Source organism: Rattus norvegicus, chromosome 5, assembly GCF_021556685.1.
Source record: "Rattus norvegicus strain SHRSP/BbbUtx chromosome 5, alternate assembly SHRSP_T2T, whole genome shotgun sequence".
In the NCBI taxonomy this organism is placed as follows: Eukaryota; Metazoa; Chordata; class Mammalia; order Rodentia; family Muridae; genus Rattus; species Rattus norvegicus.
Window position 1 is genome coordinate 127,561,878 of NC_141538.1, and position 10,828 is coordinate 127,572,705.

At 50.1% G+C, this 10,828-nt stretch overlaps 1 pseudogene; it reads right to left on the bottom strand.

Moving 5' to 3' along the window:
- Window positions 1-5,565: 5,565 nt before the first annotated feature.
- Window positions 5,566-6,241, bottom strand: Tlcd3b-ps1 (TLC domain containing 3B, pseudogene 1; annotated as a pseudogene).
- Between the last annotated feature and the right edge of the window lie 4,587 nt (window positions 6,242-10,828).

Sequence of the window (10,828 nt, forward strand, 5' to 3'; positions counted from 1 at the left end):
CTCTCCAAGCCTCAGCTTCCTCTTTTGGAAGCTGGGTGAAATGCTATTTACTTTTAGGTTTGTTGTGACAGCAAAATAACATAGCAACTGAGTGTCACCTGTCCTTTCGTGGTCACGCACCACATCAGGCAACTGACCAAGCCAGTGGTAGCTATTATCCCACTCAAGGGGGTCCAGGCCCAAAACTTGTGAGGCCACCCTCATTTTATAGAGAGCAGGCCAATGGCATGGCAGGAGGTGGAAAAACAAGGCCTCAGGTTTCTTCCATCCCAGTTCAGAGCACTTCACCACGACTGAAATCAGCCTCTGGTGCAGTTGCGTGATGGGGATTTTACCCATCTTTATCCATTTTCCCTGGCAAATCCCTTGCACACACAGAGAAACTGAAGCAACCACTCACGAGACGTGCTTGGCCCATTACTCAGTACTGTACCCAGAGAATGGCACCATAGGTTCCACTTTCCAAATGAGGACACCTGACACTCAGGGGAGGGAGAGGCCACCCGAGGTCTATAGGCACGAGTGGGATGCAGGGATAACACAGGACCTCAGCAGGACCGTGTGACCATGGTCCTCTCCTTCCACTTCTCCCCTAGGGGACTGGCTGGAGGGTGGGATCTGGGATGTGCAACCTCTTCAGGTGAACTCTGGTCCATTCCTAGCCCAGAGAGGAAGTGAGGCCCCTTGGGAGGTTGGGTGTTGACTGGGTCACATCAGACAAGGTGTCACCGCCCTCAGCAGCTGTATCTGCCACAGGTCCTTGGACAGGGCAGCACTTTTACTCTGGGTTAGCTCCTTAGGTGGGGGCACTCACAGGACTGAGACAAACTACAGCTTAGGAGCCAGGGAAGGCATCAAAAAGAAGCTGGTGTGTGTGTGTGTGTGTGTGTGTGTGTGTGTGTGTGAAAGAAAGAGAGACAGAGACAGAGACAGAGAGACAGAGAGAACAGAAGGGACAGAGAGCATAGAAGAGGTAAGAGACAAAGGCCTAGGGGGAGGGAGTGAAGGCCATGTCAAAAGATACAAAACAACAGATGGGGTCCTAGTGGGCTCAGTGGGTAAGGGGAAAGGTGCATGCTGACAAACTTGCTGACCTGAGTCCAATCTCCATGACCTATAGGATGGAAAGAGAGCCATGCTGTGGCATTTGCATGGCTACACACACACAGACATACAGACACACACACAGACATACAGACACACACAGACATATACACAGACATACAACACACACAGACACACACACACAGACAAACATACACACAGACACACACAGACACAGACAAACACACATACACACAGACACGCACAGACACACACATATAGGCAGAGACATACATACACACACACACACACACACACACACACACACACACACACACACGAATGTAATACAAAACTAGACCAAACCAAACTGCTGGTGAGGGAAGAGGGAAGACAGAGGAAGGCAGGGAAGGGATGGGGAAGGAGGGAAGCACCGCCCCCAACACTGTTCATTTTTCTCCCAGATGAAGATCTACCACAGGAGGGAGGATGCAGTAATGGCCAGAACTGGTAAAATCTCTGTCTCGAGACAGGTTAAAAACCCAGTGAGGAGCACACTGAAAGAATCAGGACGGGCTGGGGATTTAGCTCAGTGGTAGAGCGCTTACCTAGGAAGCGCAAGGCCCTGGGTTCGGTCCCCAGCTCCGAAAAAAAAAAAAAAAAAAAAAAGAAGAATCAGGACGACAGAAGGATAGTCTGGAGGCCGGAACAGAGGAGGTAAACAGAGCTGGGGTAGGGGTAGGACAGGAGTAGAAGCAGAGAGCCAAGGTGGGGCAGGTCTGCTAGCTTTCCTCGAAGAAACTCTTTTCCTGTGAGTCTGCCTGTGCTACCAACCAGGCTAGCAATGGAGGACTTGAGGCCTCTCATTCCCGTTTCTCACGAACCCCAGGTTATATGACCAGGAAACAAGTCTTGGGTTTCACTGCCTCAGCTCTGTTAGCCTTGGAGGCTGGAGGCTGTGCAAGGGTGAGGCCCAGCCCTGAAACTGGCACACCCTGAGACACTAAGGAATCATCTCTTTGACTTCGAGTACTGTCACCTCAGAGGTAAATTAAAGTCCAAACTGACCTTGAGACTGCTTGCTGGGTGGAGTCAGCCCCAGATACAAGGTGTAGTGCTGAAGTGGGAGGCTGGTAGATGTGGTCTAGATGGAGTGTGGGGTGTGTTCTACCATCCTGCAGCCCCGACAACCCTGTTGTGTAAGTCACATGAGAGTAAGTTTGGAAGAGACCTGTGTTTGAAAGCTGGGACTTTGACAGTCGCCGATGTCTGTTTCCGTGGAAAAGGCAATCAGAAGCAGATAGGAAACCTGTGAGCTCTACTCCAGGTACCCCAGATAGTGAGGGAGAGAGGATCCACTGTACCCCTTCAGCCATGGTCTCTCACCCTTCTCTTCTGTGGGCTGAGCAGGCAAGGCTGGAACTACTTAGGAAATGCCAGGTCTTCCTTTAAAAAACAGCTCTGAGCCTGCCTACCAGGGACTCTGAAGCAGGAGCATCTCAAATCAGAGGCTGAGGAGGCTGAGGAGACTGAGGAGGCTGAGGAGACTGAGGAGGCTGAGAAGGCTGAGGAGGCTGAGGAGGCTGAGAAGGCTGAGGAGGCTGAGGAGGCTGAGGAGGCTGAGGAGGCTGAGGAGGCTGAGGAGACTGAGGAGGCTGAGGAGGCTGAGGAGACTGAGGAGGCTGAGGAGGCTGAGGAGGCTGAGGAGACTGAGGAGGCTGAGGAGACTGAGGAGGCTGAGGAGGCTGAGGAGGCTGAGGCTACTTAACTGCTTAGTCTTCTCCCTTTTTCCACCCCCATGATTTTTTAAATTTTACCCTGTGTGTATGTGTGTGTGTGTGTGTGTGTGTGTGTGTGTGTCTGTGTCTGTGTGTCTGTGTGTCTGTGTGTGTATGTCTGTGGCTCCTGCACACATGTGTGTCAGAAGACAACTAGTGGAGATGGTCCGTCTTCCCACCATCTGGATCCCAGAGGTAGAACTCGAGTTACCTGGTTTGGTAGCAGGCACCTTTACCTGCTTAGCCATGTCACTGACCCTTGGGTTTTACTTTTAGAAACTAAGCCATTACAACCAGCCACTCTGGCTCAAACTCGATAGGTAGCTGAGGATGACCTGGAGCTTTTCTTTTCTTTTTTTTCTTTTTTTTAAAGATTTATTTATTTTATGTATATGAGTACACTGTAGCTGTCTTCAGACACAGCTGAAGAGGACATCGGATCCTATTAGAGATGGTTGTGAGCCACCATGTGGTTGCTGGGAATTGAACTCAGGACCTCCGGAAGAGCAGTCAGTGCTCTTAACCACTGAGCCATTGCTCCAGCCCCGACCTGGAACTTTTCATGTTCGGGCCTCTACCTCCCTGGTGTTGCTGGTATTGCAAGCAGGCATCACTACTCCAAGTTCAGGCAGTGATGGGGAGACGAGGAGAGAGTACAGAGGTATGTGCATACCAGGCAAGCACTGTCCTCAACCCCACCCCTTCCCTACTTCTTAGAGACTGACCTCCTCCGCCTTCATAGTGGCACCTGCCAACCAGCATTTGCACAGCTCCAGCCTCCCCAGTATTCAGCCTAAAACAGCAAGTCCTTGCTCCTGGACGATGGGGTGTCATCTGCCCTCCAAAATGACTTCTGCTCTTGCTGTCCTCTCTCCCTCCTCGTCTACTGTCTGGATCCAGTTTCTGCTGCCACTCTGTAGACCAGGCTGGACTTGAACTCAGCCTTTGCCTTCCAAGCGCTGGGATTAAAGGCGTGCGCCATCACACGCTGCTTCTGATTCCCTTTTATCAACCTCTCTGAAGAGCCCTCCTGGGTCCCCCACTGGCTACGCTTTCATCAGACCTGTTGATGCGCCTCAGAGCTGCCAGAGAGCCAGTGTCTCCCTGGGAGGGCTCATCAGTGCCCACCACAGTTCAGACAAGGTCATCTTCCCTGACCCCCAGTCCGGCTTCGCATTTCCACACTGTCCACAGGGGCCCATGTGCTCCATCACTGTCCTGTCACCTTAGATCACAGACGCTGCTGGAGCTGTCTGCTTCCTCACATAAGGACCAAGGCTCTCTTATTTACACATCTGTCCCCAGTACACAGAACAACCTGTGGCAAGAAACGAGTGCAAAGAGGCGGAGGCTGATGGGGTTTTCATGCGAGGAGTGTGGGCTCCATCCTGTAAGATAGGGAACCACCGGCAAGTCTTACTCAGGAGTTGGATAAGATCTCAGGCCAGGGCTCGGAGTGCATGACTCTGCTGGCAAGGGAGGAGGCAGAGAAGCTGCAAAGATGGGGCAGTGTTCTGCATGCAAGCACGTCAGGGGGTGCCTGCGCAGAACCCCACTGGGTTACACCGGACTCTTACAGAAAGAGGTGAGTGGCTGGCGGAGGGCGGAGAGGATGAAGAATACTCCCTACGTCCAGTTCATCAGCGTGGTCCTGGCTAAGGTCAGGAAAAAGAGGCACAGAAGCTGTCTGTTGGTGCTCTGTAAAGACATGGAAATGAGCGACAGGAATTGGATGGAGAGAGATATAAAGTCTAATCCTGGCCACCTGAACTTGGGGACTCCTGAGTGGCACCAGTGGGAATACCTTGTGTTGAAACCTGTGGTGGGAGCAATCAGCACCAGTGAGACGGATCTAGTCAGGGGCCATGCCCACATGTAAGCTTGTCCAAAGAGACAGAGCAAGAACAGAGCTAGGGAGGAGCTAGCTTTGATGGACTGTGGTACCAGTCTGTGTGTGTGTGTGTGTGTGTGTGTGTGTGTATGCACCTATGTATATTATAAATATATACGTATATGTGATATATTAACAATATATATGAATATGTATGGACTATACACACACATGTATTCACACATACATATGTATGTATATATGGTCTTTTTTGGGGTGTTCAGGAAGATTATCTTTATTAGTGGCCTGTAAAAGCACCTCTCGGGGTCTGTGGCCTCCAAACTGGAGGAAACCTCCATTGACCTGTAGCAACAGGGACAAGCTGGGGCAGAGGGCTAAATGTGCCCCTAACAGAAGGGACTAGCCTGGCGCCTACCCCCAGGAATGCTCAGCGCTGGAAAGGTTGTAGGGGAGCAACTGCCTCCCTCCCTTCACCCCAACAAGTTAGTTTGATATGGGTGAATAAATAAATAAGGTTCCTCAGACTGATCTCCACAGGAAGGAGCTGTGGGGGTTACTGGCCCTCTCAGGGTGATGGGGAGCAGAGAGGGATTTGCAGCAGCAGGGCTAGGATGTTCTTGGCAGCGGGGCCACCCCAATGCCCCTTGACCTTGGTCCCAGTGGGCTCCATCTCTTCCCTTTCCCTTTCATTTTGTTAGCACAGAGGCAAGAAGAAGCTCTTTTTTCCGGATCCCCTCTCTTTCTGCCTGCCAATCTGATCTAGCTTCCAAGGGTATGGAGCTCCTCCTTATTCTAAGTCCATTCTAAGTCAAGGGACTCCTGGCTCTCATCCCATGCACACATACTGATTAGCACCAAAGCGCTAGGGCTGGGGAAGGGGGTTGTGTGGTTCTAGGGCCTAGCCTCAGTCCTGGGCTGACAAGGAGTGGATGGTAGGGAACTTCGGGATCGGAAAAGGCGGTAGGCTCCGCGGCAAATGAGGAAGAACCAGTAGAGCTGGGGTTCGAGGAGTAGCGCGGCTCCCAGGTTGACGCAGGCCAGGATGGCCATGGGCACTGAGATAGGGGACAGGCCAGCGTGGTGCCCGTAGGCCTGGAACAGGTAGGGGAAGAGCAGCACCCGGCAGCACAGGAAGTTGAGTAGCATCAGGGTCCCATTCACCTTGTGCAGCAACTTCGTGGGCTACTGCTTGTACTGGATGAGGATCTGGCCCAGGCAGATGAAAGGTGTGCTGGCCTCCGCCATCAACACGCAGCCTGGAAAGAAATCTCCCTTGCTTTGTCGCCATACCACTGAGAGTGGGAAGCACACCAACACCATGGCCGTGTGGTGGAGCACCATGAGGAACTCCTTGTGCAGATAGCCACGTTCCACGGCTCAGGTGCTGCCCAGGGTGGTGGGTGTCCCGTCTTCTCCTCCATGCCCTTTAACCCAGTGCTTGTACCAGTGGCAGAGGAACTGCAAACTGTGTATAGGCCGAGGACAGGCAGTGCTGGTCAGCTATGATGTGCTTGCAGGATGTGGAGACTATGTAGCCAGATGTGGAGGCCATGGTGGCTTGGACAATTGACCACCATCTTGGATGCCACCTAAAACAGCCTCTTGCCTCTCCATCCGCAAACCGGTTGGGTTCTGCAGCCCCCAGATTAAAGCAGCAAAGCACCACATATATGGTCTTAATACACAGCTCAGCCTGGCCTGGATTCTCTGCCATCTTGTTGGTCTTGGATTTAAGATCCTCATACTTCAGCTTCCTGGGTGCTGGGATCACAGCCATGTGGTGCCACGTTGTTTTTTATTCTATAAATCTACCTCCTTCTGGACTATTCTGCTTAGGCTTGGCACGTGATATTGGAGTAGAGCAGAGGATCCCAGCCTCTAGTGCTGTTATTACGAAAGGAACATATCAGGAACCCCTTGAGTGGGGATCCTTGTGGGGTACACAGAAGTTGAACCTTGAATGCGAGCTGTGGAGCGGGTGGCAGACCTCTGAATGAGAAGTATGGCTTTTATGGTAAAGTCGCTAAGATGTGGAGACTGTCGTTTTATCCTGTATCACCAATGGTATGACTAACAGCAATTTAAGTGGGGGCTAAAGAAAAAGGATCCTTTAAGGTAACAGGAAGGACAGAGGAGAGAGGGGACTTGGCATTAGGGTGAAGGGTAAGTTCTGGAGTTTTGGAACCTTGAGCTCAGACACAGAGAGGCACTATATCTGCATATATAGAAACAAAGTAAGCTGGTTTGTGTCTGTAGTCCCAGAATTCAGAGGCTGAGGCAGTAGCGTTGTCCAGCTTGGGCAGTGCACTGAGTTCCAGGTCAGTCTGGGCTACCAAGGGAAGACAAGAGTCATTAGCTAAGCAGTATGATGGTCCTGCTTAGCTGTTCCCCAGGGCTTGATCTACATTCCAGATACTGGTGACTCTCTAGACCTCTTCCTGGGCCTCCAGACTCATCTCTGCCTTCTTTTCGGCTGTCTCCATATTCCCTGGACGTCTAGCAGGCTTTCTAAACTCAGCCTACCCAGGATTGAACTTGTAGTCTGCTCCTGAACCCACACCAGAAGCCAGGAGTCCTCGGTGCTCCTTCCCAGACTGACAGGCTCCGGAAATGCTCATCGGTCTCTGACCCTAACCCCAGGGCTTCTTCCATTCTTTGGGTGTACTGGGATGCCCTGATTGCCTCTGTTCCTCTTTCCTCTGGCCCGGCTCCTTCCCTGCAGAGGATCCTGGGTAAACCCTCAGGGGGTCAGCAGGACAAAGCTAACTAAATGTCCAGTCGGCTCATGCACAAATTCATGGAGTCCTTTCCATCCCACTCTATTCCACCCTTCCCCTACGCCTACCGAGGGCCTCTCTGTGCCTCTCCCAGCCCACTTCCTGACTGGTTTAACCATAATTTCAGATCTTGCATATTTAGGTAACTCTCATGACGTCCCCTAGCAAGAAATTCTTGTAGCCCTTGCCTCAGCTCAGGTTTTAATTTCCCTGAAGTAAAAAAAATGAGAGCTGAGTATGGGGAACACTCACCTTTAATCCCAGCACTCGGGAGGCAGAGGCAGGTGGATCTCTGTGAGTTTGAGGCCAGCATGGTCAACAAAGTGAGTCTAGGACAGCTGGCACTACACAGAGAAACCCCATCTCAAAAAACCCCAAAAAAGTGGTGCTAGGCAAGGGCAGTATATGCTTTTTGTTCCAGCACTCAGTAGGTAGAGGCAGGTGGATCTCTGTGAGTTCGAGGCCAGCCTGGTGTACAGAGAGAGTTCCAGGACAGCCAGGGCCACAGAAAAAAAAGCCTGTCTCAAAAACAAAAACAAAAACAAAAACAAAAACACCCAACCTAACCCAACCCAAAACAAACCAACAAACAAAAATGTGGTAAGGGCTGGAGAGATGGCTCAGAGTTTAAGGGCTCTAGCTGTTTTTCTAGGGGACCCAGGTTCAATTCCTAACACCCCCATGACAGCTCACAACTGTCTGTAATTTTAATTCCAGGGGAAAGGACACTTTCACACAGACATGCATGCAGGCAAAAACACCAATGCACCTAAAATAAACATAAATAAATCATTAAGAAAAGGTAACAAAATAAATGTGGTAAAATCCATACCCCATGAAAGGAACTGACTTACTGTTCTAAGTACACAGCGGTAGCTCAGTCCTCCATACAGTGGGGCAAACCTCACCATGTCCAGCTCCGGATTCTCCTCACCTTCGCAGTTCCCTGCTCTGTACATCTTTCGTGAATGTCACACCAGTGGACTCATCCATACAGTGTTGGCTCCTTAGCATTTTGTTAGCTAACGATCCTAAGTCACGCATGTTGAAATGTGCATAAAACTCTCTCAATCTCCCTCTCCCTCTCTCTCTCTGGGTCTCAACTATCCCAGGCTGGCCTTGGACTTGCCAGGGATAATTTTGAACCCCTACCCCTGCCTCCCAGTGTTGAGATTATCGCTGTTTACTTCTGTACTCAGCTCCTTTTGAAAATGTTTACTTTTCCCCCTTTTGCTTTTGAATACAGTGTCCCCTCCTCATGATCTTCCTGCCTCAGCCTTTTTATTATAGGGGTATGTCACTATGCCCTCTCAAAATCTGCTTTCTTTTCCCACTTCCTCTAAGACTCCCTCCTCGGGCTGGAGAGATGGTTCAGTGGTTAAGAGCACTGACTGCTCTTCCAGAGGTCCTGAGTTCAATTCCCAGCAACCACATGGTGGCTCACAACCATCTGTAATGGGGTCCGATGCCCTCTTCTGGTGTGTCTGAAGACAGCTACAGTGTACTCACATACATTAAATAAATAAATAAATAAATAAATAAATAAATAAATAAATAAATAAAAGACTCCCTCCTCCATTTCCTCCCCTTTTCAGTCTGAATACTACTCCCTGCCGTGTATCATTGTGTTTACACATTCACAGGTGGACACGCGAGTCGTTTTCATGACAGTGCTGTTGTGGACACTGCCGTACAACTAGACTCCTGCTTTTAGTACTCAGAAATAGAAACGACAGATCTCAGGTAACTCCGTAATGTTCTTCACAGAGGTTGTTACGTTGCCCACCAACTGTACAGATGGATTCCTAGTCTCTACATCCCCAGCACTCCTCACTTCCTGTTTCCTGTCTGTGGCTTTGCTTTTTGGTAACAGCCCCACTGTTGGGTTTGACTCCAGCTTTGTTGAATTGCTTGCTTCCTGCACCGTTACCTGGCAGTACCCCCTTAGGCAACTCCTGTATTCTGTCGGGTGCAATCTCTGATAGGATGGCAAGAAAGACTTCCAGAACAAACGAGTTTTCGGCTGCTGCTGTAAGTAAGGGTCAGCTCTCAAGAATTCTCCCTGCAGAGCTCTATCTGCTGCAAACTCCCCTGTCAGTCCTGGAACACCTCACCCATGCCACCGAACACAGAGTTAAGATCACCTCCTCCAAGAAGCCTTCCTTCCCCACCGGCCCTCATCCACACAATCAGCCTGCTGGTGTTTGCTTTTGTGGGGGCTGTCTGTCCCTTTCCTTTGTTTTTTTTTTTTTTTTTTTTTTTTTTTTGGGTTCTTTTTTTTTCCGGAGCTGGGGACTGAACCCAGGGCCTTGCGCTTCCTAGGCAAGCGCTCTACCACTGAGCTAAATCCCTAACCCCTGTTCCTTTCCTTTTTGATTGCTCCTAGCACTTGGCACAGTCAGTAATGACTGGAGTACCTGAGCGCCTGCTGAATTAACCTTGTCTTCTCTGCTGGCCTCTTAGCTCCACACAGAAGGGTCCTTGAGACATCTTCTTGCTCTCACCGTTGTACACCCATCACTGACCAGTGCCCTGCCAAGGCCAGGTATTGAGAACCCCCTTGCTAAAGGAATCATCTAACTTTAAGATAAAGCCCCCTGCAGTGCCCCCACCCTAATGAGGGAGGTGGGTGAGAAAAAAACAAAACAAAACATCTACTCTGGCAAGTGGCTTGGTTGCTATGGAGAAAAGTAGACTGAAACTGACCAGGTGTCTTTCTCTGGGCTCCTGAGGAAGGGAGTGGTGCTGCTGCACAAAAGTGAAAACAGAGACCAGAAGAGACCAGAAGAGACCAGAAGTGAAAACAGAGACCCCACAGAAGGCCAAGTGGAATGAAGAGCCACCCCAGTCAGTCGTCGCTTCTAGAAGCCACCTGGTCAGGGCCTTCAGATAGTTCCCTGTACTCAGAGCACATAGTAGGTGCTTTCTAGTTCAAACTAGATCCATCCTATACATTTTCTTTTCTTTCTTTCTTTCTTTCTTTTTTTTTCTTTTTTTTTTTTTTTTGGTTCTTTTTTTCCGGAGCTGGGGACCGAACCCAGGGCCTTGCGCTTCCTAGGTAAGCGCTCTACCACTGAGCTAAATCCCCAGCCCCATCCCTATACATTTTCTAATGCGTGTTCTCCTACAACATCGGATTATGATGCGTGTTTATTGAGAGACATTCTAAAACACATTTGACTCTAAACTTCAATCCACTTCTTTTTCTTCTTTAGCAAAACCTCTGCTTCTGCCTCCCACGTGTTGGGAAGGCGTGCGCCATCACCTTTTGGCTTGGAATAATTTTTTTTTTCTTTTTAAACAGGGTTTAAAAACCGGAATCCTAGTCAAGGTTGGCTTTTAACTCCTTCCTGCCTTTTTTCCCAGAGTGCTGGAAT